Source organism: Nycticebus coucang, chromosome 18 (genome assembly GCF_027406575.1).
Source record: "Nycticebus coucang isolate mNycCou1 chromosome 18, mNycCou1.pri, whole genome shotgun sequence".
Lineage (NCBI taxonomy): Eukaryota > Metazoa > Chordata > Mammalia > Primates > Lorisidae > Nycticebus > Nycticebus coucang.
The window spans coordinates 9,239,983-9,259,964 of NC_069797.1; the positions used below are offsets into that span (position 1 = coordinate 9,239,983).

General features: G+C 42.8%; 1 long non-coding RNA gene and 1 pseudogene across 3 annotated transcripts; one reads left to right on the forward strand and one right to left on the reverse strand.

Annotated features, from left to right (window-relative positions):
* Positions 1 to 7,151: 7,151 nt before the first annotated feature.
* LOC128569941 (uncharacterized) lies at positions 7,152 to 12,714 on the reverse strand. 2 transcript variants are annotated; one of them, XR_008375488.1, is made up of 4 exons: positions 12,420 to 12,714; positions 9,481 to 11,385; positions 8,753 to 8,831; positions 7,152 to 8,591 (listed from the first exon to the last, which is right to left on the reverse strand). It is a non-coding gene; the product is annotated as an uncharacterized LOC128569941 (long non-coding RNA). The 2 variants fall into 2 exon arrangements; XR_008375487.1 differs by lacking the exon at positions 9,481 to 11,385.
* Positions 12,715 to 15,230: 2,516 nt separating this feature from the next.
* LOC128569924 (U2 small nuclear ribonucleoprotein B''-like) lies at positions 15,231 to 16,086 on the forward strand (annotated as a pseudogene). Its single transcript, XR_008375484.1, has one exon. The product of XR_008375484.1 is annotated as a U2 small nuclear ribonucleoprotein B''-like (transcript).
* Positions 16,087 to 19,982: the final 3,896 nt, after the last annotated feature.

Consider the following 19,982-nt stretch of genomic DNA (forward strand, 5'->3'; position numbering starts at 1 on the left):
TTTGGATTTCTGAGGAGTCTGTTGTTATTTCGTCTTTGTTGTTTCTGATTGATGAAATTAGAGATTTTACTCCTTTTTGCCTGATTAGGTTGGCCAAAGGTTTATCTATTTTATTGACCTTTTTCAAAAACCAGCTTTTTTATTTATTGATCTGTTGTATTATTCTTTTGTTTTCAATTTCATTTAATTCTGCTCTAATTTTGGTTATTCCTTTTCTTCTACTGGGTTTGGGGTTGGAGTGTTCTTCCTTTTCCAGTTGATTGAGATGTCCCATTAAGTTGTTAACTTCCTTTCTTTCCGTTCTCTTGAGGAAGGCTTTCAGTGCTATAAATATCCCTCTTACAACTGCCTTTGTGGTGTCCCAGAGGTTCTGATAGTTCGTATCTTCATTGTTGTTTTGTTCCAAAAAATTGGCGATTTCTTTCTTAATCTCATCTCTGACCCAGCTATCATTCAGCATAAAGTTATTTAACTTCCATGTTTTTGTATGAGTATGCAGATTCCTGTTGTTACTCACCTCAAGTTTTATTCCATGGTGGTCCGAGAAGATGCATGGAATAATTTCTATTCCTTTAAATTTACTGAGGTTAGACTTGTGACCTAAGATATGATTGATTTTGGAGTAAGTTCCATGGGCTGATGAGAAGTATATGTATTCAGTTTTGTCGGGATGAAATGTTCTGTAGATGTCTGCTAAATCCAAATTTTGGATGGTTAGGTTTAAATCTAAGATTTCTTTGCTCAGCTTCTTGTTGGAGGATCAATCCAACACTGCCAAAGGAGTGTTGAAATCTTCGACTATTATGGAGCTGGAGGAAATCAAGTTGCTCATGTCTGTTAGAGTTTCTCTTATAAATTGAGGTGCATTCTGGTTGGGTGCAGAGATATTAATAATTGAGATCTCATCATATTGAGTCTTACCCTTAACAAATATGAAGTGACCATTCTTGTCCTTCCTTACTTTTGTTGGTTTAAAGCCTATTGTATCTGCAAATAGAATTGCATCACCTGCTTTTTTCTGATTACCATTTGCCTGAAATATGGACAACCGTCCTTTCACCCTGAGTCTGTATTTGTCTTTTAAGTTAAGATGTGACTCTTCTATGCAGCAAATATCTGGCCTGAGTTTTTGTATCCAATCAGCTAACCTATGCCTCTTTAGAAGACAGTTTAAGCCATTCACATTAATGGAGAATATTGATAAGTCTGGTGAAGTTTTGGGTATCGAGTTTTTCAAAAGTCCAGTGGGTATTTTTAATCCTTTCGCCAGTGTGGAAATTGGAGTTTGATCCAAAGTTTCTGAGTGAGTTTACTTTTGTGGTACAGGATTGGGTTGGTCATTATGGAGGATAGGTCTGAGAATATCCTGAAGAGCTGGTTTGGTTATGGCAAATTTCTTCAACATATGAATGTCGTTAAAGTATTTAATTTCTCCATCATAAATGAAACTCAGTTTAGCTGGATACAAAATCCGGGGTTGAAAGTTATTTTGCTTGAGGAGATTAAAAGTCGGTGACCACCCTCTTCTGGCTTGAAAAGTTTCAGCAGAGAGATCTGCAGTCATTCTAATATTCTTCCCTTTGAAGGTAATGGTTTTCTTTCTTCTGGCAGCTTTGAGGATTTTCTTTTTCATATTAACTTTAGTGAAGTTAATTATGATATGCCTGGGGGATGTCTTATTGGGGTTGAGTTGTGCTGGGGTTCTGAAGCTGTCCGCTATCTGAATTTCAGAATCTCTAGGCATGTGTGGAAAATTCTTTCATAATTTCATGCAGAAGGGCCTCTGTGCCCAGCAAAGCCACTTCATCTGTTTCTGGAACTCCTATGATTCGGATATTTGCCTTCTTCAAATTATCCTAGAGCTCTCTGAGAGAATGATCCGTTTTTGCTGTCCATTTCTCTTCCTCTTTGAGAGTTTGGGAGTGTTCAAAGGCTTTATCTTCGATGTCAGAAATCCTTTCTTCTGCTTGCTCCATTCTGTTGCTGAGGGATTCTACTGTATTTTTCATATCTTTGAGGGCTGCAAATTCTTGCTTCAGTGTGTCTAAGTCTTTGGTGGTTTTGTCTTTAAATTCGTTAAATTCTTGAGACAACTTTTGAATTTCTCCTCGAATTCCTAATTCCACTTTGTTAATCTTGTCTGCAATCCAAATTCTGAATTCGATTTCTGACATCTCAGCCAGTTGTTTATGAATGGGATCTTCAATTGCATCTGCCATATCTTTCCTTGGGGGGGGGGGTTGATCTATTATCGTTATTCATGTTACGAGAGTTTTTCCGCTGATTCCACCCCATGGTTGTTTTACTCCCTCTGATTTTTTCACCTAGGGCTTTGTCGAGGGCCTGCACAGTGTTGTGGCCTGAGAAACTGGGGCCCTGTCTGGTGTGGTGAGGTTAAGTTGTTCTGTCTTGTTTTCAGCTGGTTTCTGTTCCACCCTAGTGAAACAGATACTTTGGATTGAAGTCTCAGCTGTGGAGAAATATCAGCAATTAAGTCACCCTGCCCCCCCACCGGCAAACAATTGGAAAAGAAAAATCAAACCTTCCTACCACCGTGCACCCAGGGCACCACCTGATTTGTCCTCAGGCGATTGGTTCAGTTCAAAAAGGTCCAAATCAATTGTCTCAGTCTGCACCTGTCTTGGGTGAGAGAGTTAAGAGGTCTCTGGGAACTGGATCACAGGGGTCTGGTGACTACTCTGGTGTAGCTTGCTCCAGTGCTGCATGGAGTCAGGAGAAGCCACCCAGCCAATAAATCAGTCTGGGAAGGTTGCTTCCTCCTTCCCCACCTTGCACCACTTCAGACCCAGTCACTGATAGCCCTGCAGTTGGCTGACCCAGTTGCCTGTAGTGAATCGGTACTCCAGGAGTTTGTACCTGCCTGAATCACAAGGAAGTCTGCCAGGCCGCTGCGCTCTGCCTCTCTCCAGCAGGAGGAGATGAGGCCTAACAACCTCGGGTGCTTGATGAAGGTTGGGGGGTTTTCACTGAGGTCCAGTCTCCCCCTGATTAATGTTACTGACAGAACAGAACAGAACAACTCTGTGGTTCCCCTGCAGAAGAGCAGCTGAATTGAGTTCCAAATCAGCTTATCTTTGCTCTTGTATTGTCTATAGGCTGACGATCCCCTGAGGGCCAGGTGCGTCTTAGGTTTAGTAAAGCCGACCTCTGGGTCAGCCCTGCCCTGGGAGTTTCCCTGGTTTGCAAGTTGGAGTTGCCTCAGGCAAACTCAGAGTCTCTGGTTGCCCAGGGAAACAGAGGGTGTGGCTTCAGAATATTCTGTAGTGAGCCGTATTGCTAGCAAAAGAGGGCTGCTGCTTTATGTCTCAGGCAACTGCTGCTCCGGTGTAGCTCCCCTCCGGCCAACCGTCCTCTCTCCGCTCCTGTACCCCAGAGTCTGCACCGACCGGCTGCAGCCCAGCACTGTCTACACCCCTCGAGCAATTGCCCAAGAGTCTGGACCCCTGGGGGACAGGCCTCCAGACCTTGAAGCGAGAGCAGAGGGGAGTGCGGGGAGTGCTGGGAGCCTGGGGTTGCAGGCAGAGAACACACACAACTTTACACAGCTTTACATAGTTTTATGCCTGGCCTTATTGTCACCAAAGGACGGCTGTCGCACTGTGCCTCAGGGAACTGCCACTCCGGTCCAGTCCCCTCTCCACCAACTGACAGGGACTGGCCTCCAGACCCCAGTGTGAGTGAAGTGGAGCACTGGGAGCTCAGAATTCCAGGTAGAGACTATATACAGTTTATACAGTTTTATGCCTGGCAGGAGGACGCCGTGGCACCCTAGTAGGAGAGGTAGGTCCAGTTTTTAGAGGGTCTCTCCCATGGAGTGTAGTGGGAGGACCTTTGAACTCTGCCCGGTTGTTTGTGGGGCACTCTGAGCCATTCTCATGGGGGAGGGGACTCCTGTCTGCTTGGTGATGGATTTTGTACCTTTTGTTTGTATCCTTGTGGTCACAGCTCACCTCGGTGGGGTTGACATGTGTTCTACAACCTTCTCTCTTAGTGCAGCTCAAATCCACCAGGTTACTTGCTGAATTTTTGTCCTTTAACTCTCCTTCTGGATGGGAGCCTCTGTGGAAAGCTGGCTTCAGTCAGCCATCTTGTCTCCTCCCCCGCATAGGCCTTCTAATAAAGAATGCAGATTTATTTTTTTTTTTTTTGTCAAAAATTTTCGCTGGAATTTTGCTTAACTTTTCCACTTGTTTAAAAATATCACCCAGCATTGACAGTTAGATAAAAATTTCTAATATAATTGCACAAAAATGCTTTCATTTCAGCCTGGTATACATCCTCATTTGGTATTACATGTGTACGAGTGCATGATCAATATTATTAGTTTGGATGGGAAGGGATCTGACTGCAGTGGTGCCACCTCCCCATGCCACACAGGGAAATCCCCACTCTATACAGCCCTCCCATAATCAGATAATCCCTGTGCCCCCACAGACATGAAAGCATCACAGTAGAATCCCAGAGTCAGAGAGGGACACTCAAACTCTGTCCCAGTGTCATTCTGCCCAGCTTCTGAACAACACAGGTGTAGACAGACTTGAATTAGTACAGGCACAGGAAGAAATTCAGAAGTAACACTGGATCCCTTTTCTGAGGACTTGGAGAGTGAACTGAAGGAGAGACTCCAGGGTGCCTGCAGCTTATTTGGAAGAGGGAGCTATAAAAGTCAATGCCCTTTTCCACAAAGATTGGCCTGGGGCAGAGGGCAGACAATTTCAGAGTACCTAGCTGAGGAATTAGTTTATGTGGAAAAATAGAAATCAAACCACCCAGTGTTTCCACAGCTGAGATGTCAGAGAAGCCTAAGAAAAAGGAAATTCCCCAAAGGAGGTCATGTTCCAATTCTGTTTTGGTCCCAAGCAAAAGACTTAAAATACTCAGTGGATTAAGGTATGGGCAGTTATTGGTAATTTTAACAGTATTTATTTATGGAAAGATGACCCTTGGTCTTAGTAAGTGGTAGCACAAGAAGATGTGAGGAAATCTACTTTGAGCAGTGGTTCTTTGAAGTTGATTGGAAGAAGACAGGCATGGGCCACAGACGGGAGAAAAAAATAAGTTCCCAGGAGGTTTTTGTTCCAAGAATGAAGAGACTGAGTTTAAGTGATGAGGGGATGGATAGAGAAATGATGGAGATGTTGATGTTAAAGAGATTCAATTTATAACAATCATGTAAAGTCCTTGGAAGAGAAGAGAGGAAGGAAAGCAGATAGAAACACTGGCTGGGGGGTGGAGATGACGTCTCTATTTTGACAGGAGCCACCGCTGGGTAAGAAGCCAGGGATGTTTGTAGATTTCTCAGCAAGGAGCTGAAGTACTTCTTCAAATTGTCTCATTCATCTGTGTCATAGGAGATGAACCCCTTTGTGTAAAGTGGGGGGAAAGGTGAGAATTTGTGAGATTCAAAACTCGGAAATATTTATGAATCATGGTGGAATGGTTTAAATATCAAGTCATGGTAAGGATGCCAGATATTTAGAAACAGCCCGTGGGAATTTAGTGGCTGTTATTAGACTGGGTCAGTACCCTAATCTTACTCTGACAGATGCAGCCTTGGAGTTGGGGGATACTTGGAGTCAGCTGGCATTGGGTCTTGAACAGTTGCAGATGTGGACAAAGGTGGGAAGGGTGTGGGAATTGTTGGTTCTTTTGTGCATGGGTTGGAATGAGTGTTGGTGAAACTGCCTGTGGAGAGTGAGGAGAGGTGGGACTGACAGACAGCATGTGGGGCCAAGCCCTGGAGGGTCCCTGCAGTGAGGAAACTGGTGCTTTACTTAGGAGACTGTTCTCCAAATCCATCCACATTGTTACAAAATCTCCCCCTTTTTATGTCTGAATAGTATTCCGTGGTGTACATATACCACAGTTTATTCATCCTGTTTGTAGAGTTTAAGTGTACAGTTCAGAGGCATTAAGTACATTCACCTTGTTGTGCAACCATCACTGTTTCCATCTCCAGGACTTTTTCATCATCCCCAACTGAAAGGGCACTGTCAGCTGTGCCCTTCTCCCCGGCTGTCGCAGTCACCCTTCTACTTTCTGTCTCTTGTTATCTTGACATCCACATTATCACGGAGCAACTATTTAGTCCTTTTGAGTTCTTTGAAACATCTGTAAGTTTCTGTCAATGGACAGGGCCAAGTACATTTGGACACTAATGCAAAGAACCATTTCATAATAGTGACCCAGCGAGTGTTGTACAAAACACTTTGGCTGTTCCCAAAATCTAGAACTAGTGCTTGAACTTAGGAGCCATGAGGATATTACGTGGTGAGTGGTGACTGTGACAAGAAAGAAAATACTTAACTTACACATTCACAGAGTAGCAGGAATATGTGATCTAATAAAAACTAGAAAGCCAGTGGATTTCATCATAAATAAAATAGTTCAATATTTTTCATTAGAATTTCAAAATTGAGTTCTGAGATTGGCATCAAAAGCAATAAGAATGATCTGATGGGGAAAATTTTAAACAAATGGAAGAAAAAATTTCCCAGGAACATTCACAAAATTATATGATAGTTCCTACATCCATCTTCTTTTGTGGTGGTTTCCATTGATTTAAATTTGTAACAAAAGTGTCACAGCATCCTTACTTCTTAAGCGTTGCTGGCCACACTGAAAAGGCAGAAAGACCGCCACCCCCACCACTACCAAATTTGGCTTGGGTGGCTAGACAGACACTGAAGCCCCACACCAGGGAGGGTGTGACTGCTTCCTAAGCCCCTGAGGTCTCTGGGGAGAACAGGGCAGCCCTCCACACAGGGAAAGGAGCTGGGGGATGGCCAGGCGGGAGCTCCCTTTTGCCAGGGGCATATGTGGTTTCTTCTTGTCTTGCCCACATATGGATCACAAAGGGAAGAGGGACAGGGAGGCTTACAAGCTGTGAGCGGTCAGGACGATGAATGTGGTCAGACTCCTCATCATGGGCGTTTACAACAGCCCAGCACACTGACCACCGCCGCAGGCCACTGTAAAAGTCAGGGTGATTAGCAAGGCAAAAAGCTATTCATGTATTTCAAACAGATTTTATTTTTCCCTATATATGCTTTTCCTTTTGTGACAGTTCTGTGGTCCCTGAGGAGTATTTCAGCATGTGCCTACATCTGGGTGTCTGTGTGTGATGGAAACACACTTGCCTTCTCTGATCTTACTTGGGGACCTCTGAACTATGTGGACATGTTCTCCTGGTCATCCTTTCCTTCTTTGTCTGGTAGGAAATTAATGTTGGTAAAAAGGGCTTTAACTTACCTTTGGAAAGAGGCATGATGAATGTCTGGCCCAGACTGTACATAAGCTTAGTTTAATTTCTTGTGCATTAATGAACATCTTTTGATGATCTGGTGTGTGCAAACATTTTTGTTTAAGCAGTGAGAGGGGTGAGGATCCAACACGTCCCCGGTGTCTTCCCAGAGACTTTCCTACTGTACTTTAATTCTTCATCTTCACACTGACCTCACAGGCCAATGTCAGTTACACGGATAACAAGCTGAGGTTCCCTGGAGGCACCATGGTTGATAGGAAGAGGCTGAGACAAAAGTCACCTAGACAAAAAAAAAAAACACCACTATTGTGCAGCATGTTTGGAGGACGCGTGACTGGGAGGAAGCGAAAGTTGTGTCACTCAGGGATGCTGAGGCCCAGCTGTGGCAGCTGCTGACAGCCTTGAATTTGACACTGAGACTACAGACGCATTGCGAAGGCCAGGGTGCTGTCTCAGTGAACTAGAGCCTTCCTTACCACACATAAGAAAGGCAGCAGATGGTGGATTCTGTCAGAACAAATGGAATTTCCCAAATACCTAGGGCATTCTTTCACACGGAGCTGGAACTTTCTGAATTCTAAAAGGGGTGAAAGAGTCTTGTCTAAGATTATGAACTATTGTTTTTATGGCAATAAACACAGTTTTAATGGAGATGAATTCCATTTCCCAATCACTGTGTCAGCCAGGTAGGAACGGGGCTGTGGGGGCCCCAATTAGTCCAGTCCAGCCAGCATCTGTCCAGTGCCTGGTCAACCTGCCCTCCTCATCAGCACCCTCCCCTTATTCACGGGCAGTCAGTCTCCCTCTTTTGTACTCAGAGGCCCTTCACTGGAGTCTCTGTCATGGGTGAGCGTGAGCTTTGTGTCTGCATCTCGCCCCTGTAGAATGCACAAGGCTCTGGAGGTAAGGGGCGTGTCCAACCCCTCACTGAGCTGGCACATGGCCCATGCTCAACGTGCACCCCCAGAACTCAAATGTCTGGTTTTCCATAAACAACCTTTTTCCTTGTATGCTCAGGAAAAAGGGGAGATGATGCAGCCCACTGAACGTCCCCCAGAGGAAGTTGACCATGTCCTCAGCCAGGTCTACCCTGGGACTGCAGTAGCAACTGGCATTTTATTCAAGTTGTTAATGAGAGAGAGATGAATACACTTCATAAGTCAGTTCATGCTCTTGTGATCACTGCAGCAGATGTCGAAGGTGGAGGCAGTGGCCCAGGTCCCAGAGGTCACCAGGGTGGAGGAGGTTGTCCACAGCATAGGATGGAGGCTCCCCTGGGTGCAGCAGGAAGGGTGATCCTGGGTAACTTGTAGAACAAAGAAAGTTAAAAGTTTTAAATACTTTAGTATAACAGACCCCAACACCAGCACCTGCAGTTGAAACCCAAGGAAGCAGGTTTCAGCACGTGCTACTGTCCCCTCCACCAGGTTTCAAAACAGAAGCATCAGTACAAGAAACTCTACTCACAGATGATCCTACTGATGGCTTATAGTGGGTTGCCACTTGCCAGGGGTGAACTGCTGTCACCACACATGTCACTGCCTGTCTGCAAAGGTGAGGAAAAGCAAGGGTGTGTGCGCTGCTGGATTAACAGAGAATGAACAGAAATGACAAGTCCATGCTCTTCAGATGTGACAGGAGCTACTCCTCAGAGAATCTTCTTCTGGCCTTTCTGTCTCAGCTCTGTTTCTCTGAACTCGGCAAGTTAAGTCTGTCTACGTTGATGTAAATTTAAGGGGACAGAGGCTCAAGGACGAAATGGATTATGTGCCTGGGGTCACCCAGCTTCTAAGAGGCAGAGGCAGATTCCATGGCAGTTGGCCAGCAGGCCCTTGCTCCTTCCCTCTCTCACCCTCCCTGGTGCTGGGTCTTCTCCTTCCTGGGGCACAGAGATCCCTACCAGAGATGGGTATTCCTGAAGTTCTGCAGGGGAGCTTGGAAAGTATTTTCTGACCCAAAAAAGATGTTGCCATAGAAGTTACTTAGGCATACTTATAATATTTACTCTACTTAGGCATAGTTATAATATTTATTCTAATTCACAGGTAATAGTATAATTAAGTATACTATGAGACGCAGATTAATTTTGTCCTGTGGAAAAATAAGTTGGAAATATGAAATAACAAAATTAAAATAAACATATTTTGGTTTCTAGGCAGATAAGTCCCATGCAATATAATGAAAAGACTTTTCACCTCTACAAGCTGCTTGGCCCCAAAGAGAACACACTGTGTGAACTACTAGAAACAGCCACGACCAGGTGACTGCTGATGTTCACGCGCCAGCATTTGACTTCCCTGTGTGTTCACCGTTCCCAACCTGCAGTCTGTGATCATTTAGCCTTTGCAACTAGTGCAAAGCAGGAGGGATTCAGAGGGAGCACATTGTTCCAACAGAGAGATAACAAAGATGGATTATAATTTCTGCAATTTACAATAAATTTATTTTCCAATTCTAAATTGCCTGAATTGCACCATAAAAGTTGAAGAATGGATTTTCACATTTTTTTTAATTGTAAAGAGCACACATACCCCCAAACAGGAAAGAGTTTTTCATTATATCTCATGGGACTTATCTGCCTAGAAACCAAAATATGTTTATTTTAATTTTGTTATTTCATATTGCCAACTTAATTTTCTACAGGACAAAATTAATCTGCGTCTCATAGTATACTTAATTATACTATTACCTGTGAATTAGAATAAATATTATAACTATGCCTAAGTAGAGTAAATATGTAACAATGACCACATGTCCGTAACACAGCATTGTCCCCATGTAAAGAGGTCAGTTAAGAAGCAACTGCACAGGGGCGCCCATAGCTCAGTGGGTAGGGTGCCAGCCACGTACACTGAGGCCGGCAGGTTCAAACCCAGCCCAGGCCTGCTAAAGCAACAAAGACAACTGCAACAAAAAAATAGCCTGGTGTTATGGCAGGCACCTGTAGTCCCAGCTACTTGGGAGGCTGAAGCCAGAGAATTGCTTAAGCCCAGGAGTTTGAGGTTGCTGTGAGCTGTGACGTCATTCTAAGGACGACATGGTAAGACTCTGTCTCAAAAAATAAAAATAAAAAAGACTTTGGGGGAGGTAGTCACACATAGACAATAAGTGTTGCTACATTGTTAGAGTAAAAGTTACTTTGATGTTGTTTCTTTTCATGATTCTTTTAGATAATTTGTTAAAGGTTACTTTTATTGCTATCTTGTTAAAGTGAAGGTTACTTTTATGTTATTTAAATGTTGTTACATTGTTGAGTAAAGGCTACTTTGATGTTTTCTGTCAGATAAAGTTTAAGTTTTCTTTATTCCATTATAAAAAATTATTAGAATTGTAACTGAGGCAGGATAGTCTTTGAGAAACTATTCTCACTCCTCTCCAGAACTGTTGACCTTCTGACAATAAAGCTTGTTGGACCTAATTTCTGATTCTGCATTTGCCTACCAGTGACAGGCGGCTGGACCCTCTTTGCCTGGTAACAGTACTACCACACTTCACGATAATAAATTACAACCAACAAAATGAACAAAGGTAACTCCAACAGAAAGTACACCATGCAGTCTGAAGGCAGCACTTGCGGCAGACTGTCCACAAGATCAATCGAGAAGCTTTCTTTCGTATTTAGAATGTCCAGCCTACATTCTAATATGTTTGTATCACTTTTCTTTAAAGCTGGTAAAATAAACACCTCAAGGCTTTTACTGCAAGGTAAAAGTGAACCCTAACCCAATTCCCTTGTAGGTGATTCTTCTCTGTTAAGAATGACCCAGAGTCTGCAGGGGAGATGAGTGGAAAGTTCCAGAGTCAGAGGAGGGGAGCAAGCTTCAGCTTTCATAGAGGGCCCCAAAGAGCCACTTTATGAGTGGACAGTTTCCTGTCACCTGTGAGAAAACCCTGCCTATTTAATAAGTTCTTGAAATTATTTGCAGACCACATACAAATACCCACAGGAAAAAAGACAACAGAAGCATTTTATGTGAATTTGCAGAAGAGATTCAACTGCTGCTTTTCACCATACATTGGTGGCGTCTCAGCATCAGGCCTTCCCAGCATTCGTCTCTCAGCGCTGGCTCCCTCTCATATCCTCTCTTTCTGAGTTACTTCTAAATCTTGGAATTAAAGAATGGACTTGAATAAGAATTAGACACCAAAGATACTTGATACTTATCCAAAAGAATTTGAAAACACCCTGAAGGACTAACCCTTGAAATGCTGTACTTGTGTTTCACATGGGCAACTTGCCCCCTTTGCTCCTGCACTGCTCTCCCTAAAAAGAACACAGCTAAGTGCGGTGATGGCAAACTACACAAAAGGAACGGAGAGCAGTTCTCACTCACTTGTCCTAAGCGTCCTTCTCCTGAAGAGCAATGCAAAAGAGACAACATATCAAAAAAGACCTGGGTTCAGACATCATCATGGCACTGGTGTTTGTGCACCTGCTCAGCTCGCTGTTGTTTTTGTGTTTTTATTTTCGCTACGTTCTCCATTCTTCTCCTATGAGTCACAAGTTCTTTCATCAGGTAAAGCACAATTATAAACGTGATTTTAAATACCACCCATGTTCACATCGCCCTAACGCCATGCCTTTTTTGGCTTTGTTTACACGTAAAAAAACACATTGTTTGATGGGGGCAAGACATGATTGCAAGAGGGACTTTACCTAACAATTGCAATCAGTGTAACTGGCTTATTGTACCCTCGATGAATCCCCAACAATAAAAAAAAAAAAAAAAACACATTGTTTGGGAGGCCAAGGCGGGAAAACTGCTTAAAGCCATGAGTTCGAGACCAGCCTGGGCAACATAGTGAGACCTGTCCCTACCAAAAAAAATTAACTGGGCATGGTGGTGCCTGCCTATAGTCAGGAGGATCTGCTTGAGTTTAGGAGTTTGAGGCTGCAGAGAGCTGTAGCCAGCCTGGGCAACAAAGGAAGTCTCTGTAAAACAACCCAAAAAATAAAAATTAAAAAAGACACTGTATTCAATTATAAGGGCACAGTTGATTCAAAGATAAGTGCTACATTGCCTCTTTTTCACTTAATGCCAGCAGCTTCCGGGCTGACATAATTTCCTTACTATTCTGAGTGTCCTGACTAATCTTGCTATGCCTGTCTTCCCCCATAAAGCTTTCATGATACCTTCGGCATAGTTCTCAGAGCTCTGACAACTGGATCTATCAAACAGCACCATTATCCATGCTCTTTGCTTTCCCGCTTTCCGAAGCACTAAGACCGAACCGCCGGCTCCGCGGCAGCCGCCAGAGCCTCCCTCAGGCACCGCTGGAGAAGCCGGAGACCCAGCCGGAGTTCTGGCCGGATCACCAAAGCTTTCCCTGCTCCCTCCGCCACCGCCAAGCCCAGAACATGCTTCTCCCTCTGTGAGGACGCGGCCCCAGGTGGTCCAGCCCGGAGCAGAGCTCGGCGCCCACGTGGGACGCGGGTCCCACCCCCCACAGAGGGAACGCGCAGGCGCGGGACGCTGCGCGGGGTGGGGGTCGGGCGCCCCTTGCGGCCATCCGGGCGCGGTGCAGGGAGCTCTTAGCACTCGGGTCCCCGGACCCCTCGGACTTTCTGACTCGTTGGAAGTGAATTTGCCCCTGTCTCCAGGTGATCTAATTTGCTGGCATACATTGCTCATGGTATTGCCTTGTGATTCCTTTTCTTCCTGTGGTAATGTTCCCACTTTCTATTCTAATTTCATTATATTTTTTAAAATCTAAGTTTTCCTATTTTTTCTTGATCAGTCAAGATAAAGACTTGTCGATTTGGTTGATCCTTTCAAAGAAACAACTTTTGATTTTATAGTCTATCTCTCTATTCCTTATTTCCTTTATCTCCACTTTAATCTTTACTGTTTCTTCCTTCTTCTAACTTTGGGTTTAGTTTGTTCTTCTTTTTCTAGATCCTTAACATGTAAAGTGAGGTATGGATTTGAGAGCCATCTTAAGGGCCATGTACAGAATCCAACAAAGCAAGGGTAAGGATGTTCAGCAGCATTAGCCACTAGGGAAATGCAGATCAAAAAACCACAATGAGATTATCACTACACACCTGTGGGAAGGGCCAAACTACAAAGTAATCACCACATCAAAAGCTGGTGAAGAGGCAGAGAAACTGGATCATTGTTGGTGGGAATGTAAAATGGTACAGCCACTATGGAAAAGAGTTTGGCAGTGTCTCAAAAACTAGACGTGCAACTACCATTTAATGCATCAATTGTACTTCTCAAAATATTATGCAAAGATGTGGAAGGCTGACACCACAGCATCTATTTTGTAGGCCAAGTGCTATTTCTGGTACTAACAGACTTAAGTTTCTATTTCCTGCAAACGCCAGGCCTCTTCTCGTAAATCACGTGAGCGAAACTTAGAAGCTTGCCTTTGGAACTTATCTCCGCCAAGGCCAGGTTGCTTGGATACCTGGTGACGCGAACTTCACCTACCCCTATATATCCTGGAAGAACTTTGCAATATCTTCGTGCCCCTTGCCCCTTCCCATTCTCACCCCCTCCTCTAGGTATCCCTGTCGACTGACCCGCGGGCCGGGTCACAAAGAAATAAAGACATTGATGTTCACACACACACAAAAAAAAAAAACCCTTTGTTTTCAATTTGTTATAGATGCTTTATTTGTAACAACAAAAATCCAGAGACAACCTAAATGGCCATTTGTAACTGATTGGACAAACTGCTATATTCATACCATGGAAAACTACTTGGCAATAAAAGCAGATGAAAATGGATACATACATCAACCTGCAGAATCTCCAGAGAAGTATCCTGAGTGAAAAAAAGCCAGTTACAAAAGAACATCCTGGTATGACTGATTTATGTAAAATTTGTAAAATCATAAAAATGTAGAAATGGGGCGGCGCCTGTGGCTCAGTCAGTAGGGCACCGGCCCCATATACCGAGGGTGGCAGGTTCAAACCCGGCCCCGGCCAAACTGCAACCAAAAAATAGCCGGGCGTTGAACTGGCGGGCGCCTGTAGTCCCAGCTACTTGGGAGGCTGAGGCAAGAGAATCGCTTAAGCCCAGGAGTTGGAGGTTGCTGTGAGCTGTGTGAGGCCATGGCACTCTACCGAGGGCCATAAAGTGAGACTCTGTCTCTACAAAAAAAAAAAAAAAAAATGTAGAAATGGGAAAACAGTTTAGTGGGTGCTGGGGACTAAGGGGAGAGCAATGGCAGAAGGACAATGTGTAGCGATGGGCATGTTCTGTATCCTGACCAAGTCAATGTCATTCTCCTGGTGTGATACTGAACTATGGTCTTGCAAGATGTTACCACTGAAGGAAACTGATTAAAAGTTACACAGAATCTATTATTTTTTTACAAATGCATGTAAAATTAAATGTTTACTTTTATAAAGAAACAGTCCAAATATCTAACAGTAGAGGAATTGCTTATTTGTGTGGCTCCCAAGTAGGGTGTGTGCTTTCTAAAGGAAAATACATAAAGATAATAAGGGTGACATAATTATAGGTGATTTCTATTTTTTATTTCACTTTTAAATGATTACCAATGCAAATTTACCTAGTTTTTTGTAATGCAAATAGCCTTCACTTACTGTGATTCTTCAAAAACAAATAATAAAATGCTGAAAATATAATAGCAGGCATTAAGAATCTTCACAAGAGGGTGCCGGGACCCGTTTCCGGCTGTTCTCACGACAGGTGACTTAGGCCTCGCTGCTTCGATTCTCTCGTTTCTTCGCCTCACTATCCACTGTAGGAGCCCAGAGAGCAAGAGGCACGAAGATGAGAACCCAAAAGATTAAGAAATTTGCTGTCAGTCAAGCAGCTAGTAAAAAGGATTTGAGTACAGATCCAAAAGGATTTGGCTGGTATAGAATCTGAACTCTTAACCACCCTGCCTCACTGCTCTCTGTGAGCTCCAAGCTGGTGATGGTGTGTACAGATTAATAGGCTATTTGAAGAATTTAGCTCAAACATGGATATCAGACCAAATCATACAATTTATATCAACAATATGAATGACAAAATTAAAAAAGAAGAACTGAGGAGATCCCTATACTCCATTTTGGTCACATGGTAGACATTGTGGCTTTAAAGACCATGAAGATGAGGGGGCAGGCCTTTGTTATATTTAAGGAGCTGGGTTCATCCACGAATGCTTTGAGGCAGTTACAAGGATTTCCATTTTATGGCAAACCAATGCGAATCCAGTATGCGAAAACAGATTCAGATATAATATCTAAAATGCGTGGCACTTTTGCTGACAAGGAAAAGAAAAAAGCCAAAACTATGGAACAGGCTGCAACAACTGCAAACAAAAAGCCTGGTCAGGGAACACCAAATTCAGCTAATACTCAAGGAAATTCAACACCAAATCCTCAGGTCCCTGATTATCCTCCAAACTATATTTTATTCCTTAATAATTTATCAGAAGAGACTAATGAGATGATGTTATCCATGCCATTTAATCAGTTTCCTGGTTTCGTGGAAGTGCGTTTGGTACCCGGGAGGCATGACATTGCTTTTGTTGAATTTGAAAATGACGGGCAGGCTGGAGCTGCCAGGGATGCTTTACAAGGATTCAAGATCACACCTTCCCATGCCATGAAGATCACCTATGCCAAGAAGAAACATTTGGGATGGTTATCTTTAAAGGACTTGATGTTATTTATAGTATTTGTTTTGATAACATTTGGTAATGCCATTTTAATAGTGGGAGGTGGGGAGGGGAGTGAAAGTGACATTTTTGTGAAGGACTTAAATTAGTCTGTTTTTAGCCTTAGAGAACTGTGAAATACAAAGACCTTAATTTTGTACTATAAACTTATTTGCATTCTCTGTAAAAAAAAAAAAATCTTCACAAGACATGCTAGCTACCTTGCACACTGCTGGTGGGGATGTACATGATACAATCACTTTGGGAAACAGTTTGAAAGTGTCTTTAAAAGTTGTCTATCAGATGATCCAGTCTTTCCACACATAAGTATAACCAAGAGAAACAAAAGTATATGTCCATGCAATGAATTCTTGAGAAATGCCCATGGCAACTTATTTCAAATATACAAGAATTGCAGATGTCCATTAGCAGGTGAATGTATGCATAAATTGTAACATATCTATGCAATTCCATGCAAGGCTGAACTATAGACACGGGAATAACATAGATAAACCTCAAAATAATTATGCTGAGTAAAAGAGGCCAGACAAAAGTTCATACTATATAGTTATATTTATAATTTTAAAATTCTAGAACATGCAAAATAATCAAGAGTGACAGAAAGCAGATGAGTGGTTGCTTGGGTATGGGAGGTAGGACGAGGGGACAGTAAAGAGTGACTGGGTTAGTGAGGGGTTAGTGAGAACGTGGGGGGAGTGATCAATGTTTATGTGTACAGTCATGACCGTGGGGCTGCTTTTGCAGATGTACACATATGTCAAGACATGAAATTGTAGGCTTTAAATATGTGCAGTTCTTTGTGTGTTGCAATATGGCTTGAATGTATCCCCCAAAGTTCGTGTGTCAGAAACTTGCACCTCAACTTGCTCCTGGTATTGGGAGGTGGGGCCTCACAGGAGGTGTTTGGGTCATGGGGCACCACCATTATAATGAAATAACTCTGTTGTTCCAGCAGTAGGGTTGTTACAACAGGACGAGTTCAGCCCCTTCTCTCTTTCTCTCTCCCCCACCATCTCCCTCTCTTTGCCCTCCCCCCACAGGATGACGGAGCAAGCAGAACCTCAACAGATGTGAGCTCATTGATCTTGTACTTTCAGCCTCCAGAGCCATGAGTCAGTAAGTTTCTGTTCATTATAAATTACCCAGTCTCCACTATTCCATTACAGTAGCAGAGAACAGCATAAGATAGCCCTGGCCAAAAACTACAAAAAAAAAAAGTTACCATAGATATCTGGGTATCTTAAACAACAAACCTTTATTTCTCACAATCTGGAGTCTGGGAAGTCCAAGATCTAAGTGGCAGCAGATCTGGTCGCTGGTGGGTGCGTTCCTCCTGGTTTGCAAAGAGCCATCTTCTCATTGTATTCTCACGTGCAGGGAGGAACAGAGGGAGGGAGAAGGGCAGGGAGAAAGAAAAGGGGGGGAGAGAAGGAAAGAGAAAGGGAGGGAGAGAGCCAGAGAGAATGCACATTCCTGTTTTTGCCTACAAGGACCATCCCATTCGTGAGGATTCACCTTCAAGCCCTAATTACTTCCTGCAGTCACCACCTCCTATACCACCACATTGGGGGTTAGGATTTCAGCATATGAATTCTGGGGGGACACAAACACTCAGGTCATAAAAGACATAAAACAAGAGGTACAGAGTGAAGGGACTGAATGACGCCCTTCTCACTGGATTGTGCTGTCTCATCCAGTCCTAAAGCCTTCTATTCACAGCCCTTGTGTGAAGCTGCGGTAATTTTGATAATAATTTCTGTGTATTGTTTTTATGAACTAAGGGTTGCATTAAAATTTTTATCATACAGGCTTTGCTCTCCATTACTTAGACAATCTTTAATGTTTTTTGAAATTGTTTTATTTTCCCCATAAAGTATTTGCAAATACACCATCTTGTTGATGTATTCCTGAGTGCCTATTTTTGTTTTCATCCTTTAACTTTTCCTTTGGGATATAAGCTTGAAGTTATTTCCCAGGAAACGTTAAAGAATGAAAAAAAATTGAGGTATCTAAGAATGCACTACCAAAATATTATACAGTGTAAAGTTTGCAAGGAAGAGATAGTACAAACAGCATTAATAAAATCTTCACCCACATACCATATTTTTAATATTTTCTTCATTATTTGTTTCCTTTATTATTTGTATCCACTTAACAGCATCCTCTCTCCCTCCCACAGTTTTCCTAAGAATTAAGATATTCTCTTACATAATCACAGTACTGTTATCAATATCTGTAAATCTTGATACAGTACTTGCATCTATTCTATTGTCCCTTTTGTAATTTTCCAAATGACTCAAATGTCCTTTTTACCTCTCAGTTATAAGATCTAGACTAGAGGCAATGATGCCATTTAGTAACAAAGTATCTTCACCTTCCTTTAATCTGAATTATTTTCATGATCTTTCTATTTATAATACTGACATTTTGCTAGTATACAGTTTCTCCCACTCCCCATATTTAATTTTTTTTTAATTCCAGTTATGTAATATTTTTCATGATTAGATTCAGATTATTCTTTCTCAGTTGAAATACTCAATAATCCTGTATCCTTTTCAAGGTTTCACATTTGGAGGCATAGAATGTCCATCCCTCCCTGTGATGATTTGGATCTTTGTTCCCCCAAACCTCATGTTGAAATTTAATCCCTGGCTGGGCATAGTGTCTCATACCTGTAATCCTAGCACTTTAGGAGGCCAAGGCAAGAGGATTACTTGAGGCTGAGTTCAATATCAGCCTGGACAACATAGAAAGACCCCATCACTACAAAAATATTTTTAAAAAGTAGCAGGAATGGTCACACATGTCTGTAATCCCAGCTATTCAGGAGGCTGAGGCAAGAAAATTGCTTGAACCCAAGAGTTTGAGGTTGCAGTGGGCAGCGATGATGTAACTGTACTCTAGCCTGTGTGATGGAGCAAGAATTTCCATTTCTTGTGGAAAAAGAAGGAAAGAAATGAAGGAAGGAAGGAAGGAAGGAAGGAAGGAAGGAAGGAAGGAAGGAAGGAAGGAAGGAAGGAAGGAAGGAAGGAAGGAAGGAAAGAAGGAAGGAAAAAAATAAAAAAACTTTGAACTCTGATGTTAGAGATGGGGCCTACTGGGAGGTGTTTGGGTGTTTGGGTCATGGGTGAGGGTCCCTCATGAGTAGATTAATTCTCTTCCTTTGTGGGGGGCTGAGTGAGTTCTCATCCCAGCACCTCCTCCCTCTCTATCTTGCTTCCTATCTGGCCATGTGATCTCTGCACATGGCAGCTCCCCTTCCCCTCTGCCATTAAAGAAGCAGCCTGAAGCCCTCACCAGAAGTAGATGCTGGTACCATGCTTCTTGTACAGTCTGCAGAACTATGAACCAAATAAACCTTTTTTATTTATAAGTTACCGAGGAGCCTCAAGTATTTCTTTTCTTTTCTTCTTTTCTTTCTTTTTTTTTTTTTTTTTTGAGACAGAGTCTCACTCTGAGATTCCATAGTGAGAGTCTCACTGTCACCCTCAGTAGAGTGCCATGGTGTCACAGCTCACAGCAACCTCTAACTCTTGCACTTACGTAATTCTCTCGCCTCAGCCTGCCAAGTAGCTGGGCCTACAGGCACCACCACAACACCCAGCTATTTTTTTTGTTGTAGTTGCAATTGTCATTGTTCTTTAGCATACCCAGGCCGAGTTCGAACCTGCCAGCCCTGGTGTATGTGGCTGGCACCCTAACCCACTGAGCGCAGAGCCTCAGGTATTTCTTTATAGCAACATAAGTGGACTAAGTCAGTCCCCTACTGATAATGTCGATTTTGATCAACTAATCAAGGTTTTATTCCATTTCTAGAATATATGATTAGTTTCCCTCCCTGTTACTAATAAGTTGCCTATGGAGATGCACTTAAAGACCATGAAAACATTTTACTTCTCAACAAAATTCCCTTCTACCTCACCAATGGATGATTATTGCCTGGCCTATCTTTACTATAATGGTGGCAATATGGTGGTTTTATAACTCTAGCACTCTCTGTGACAGAATTGCTTTACTCCAGAATCCCATTTGATTTTCCTAAAACCCCTT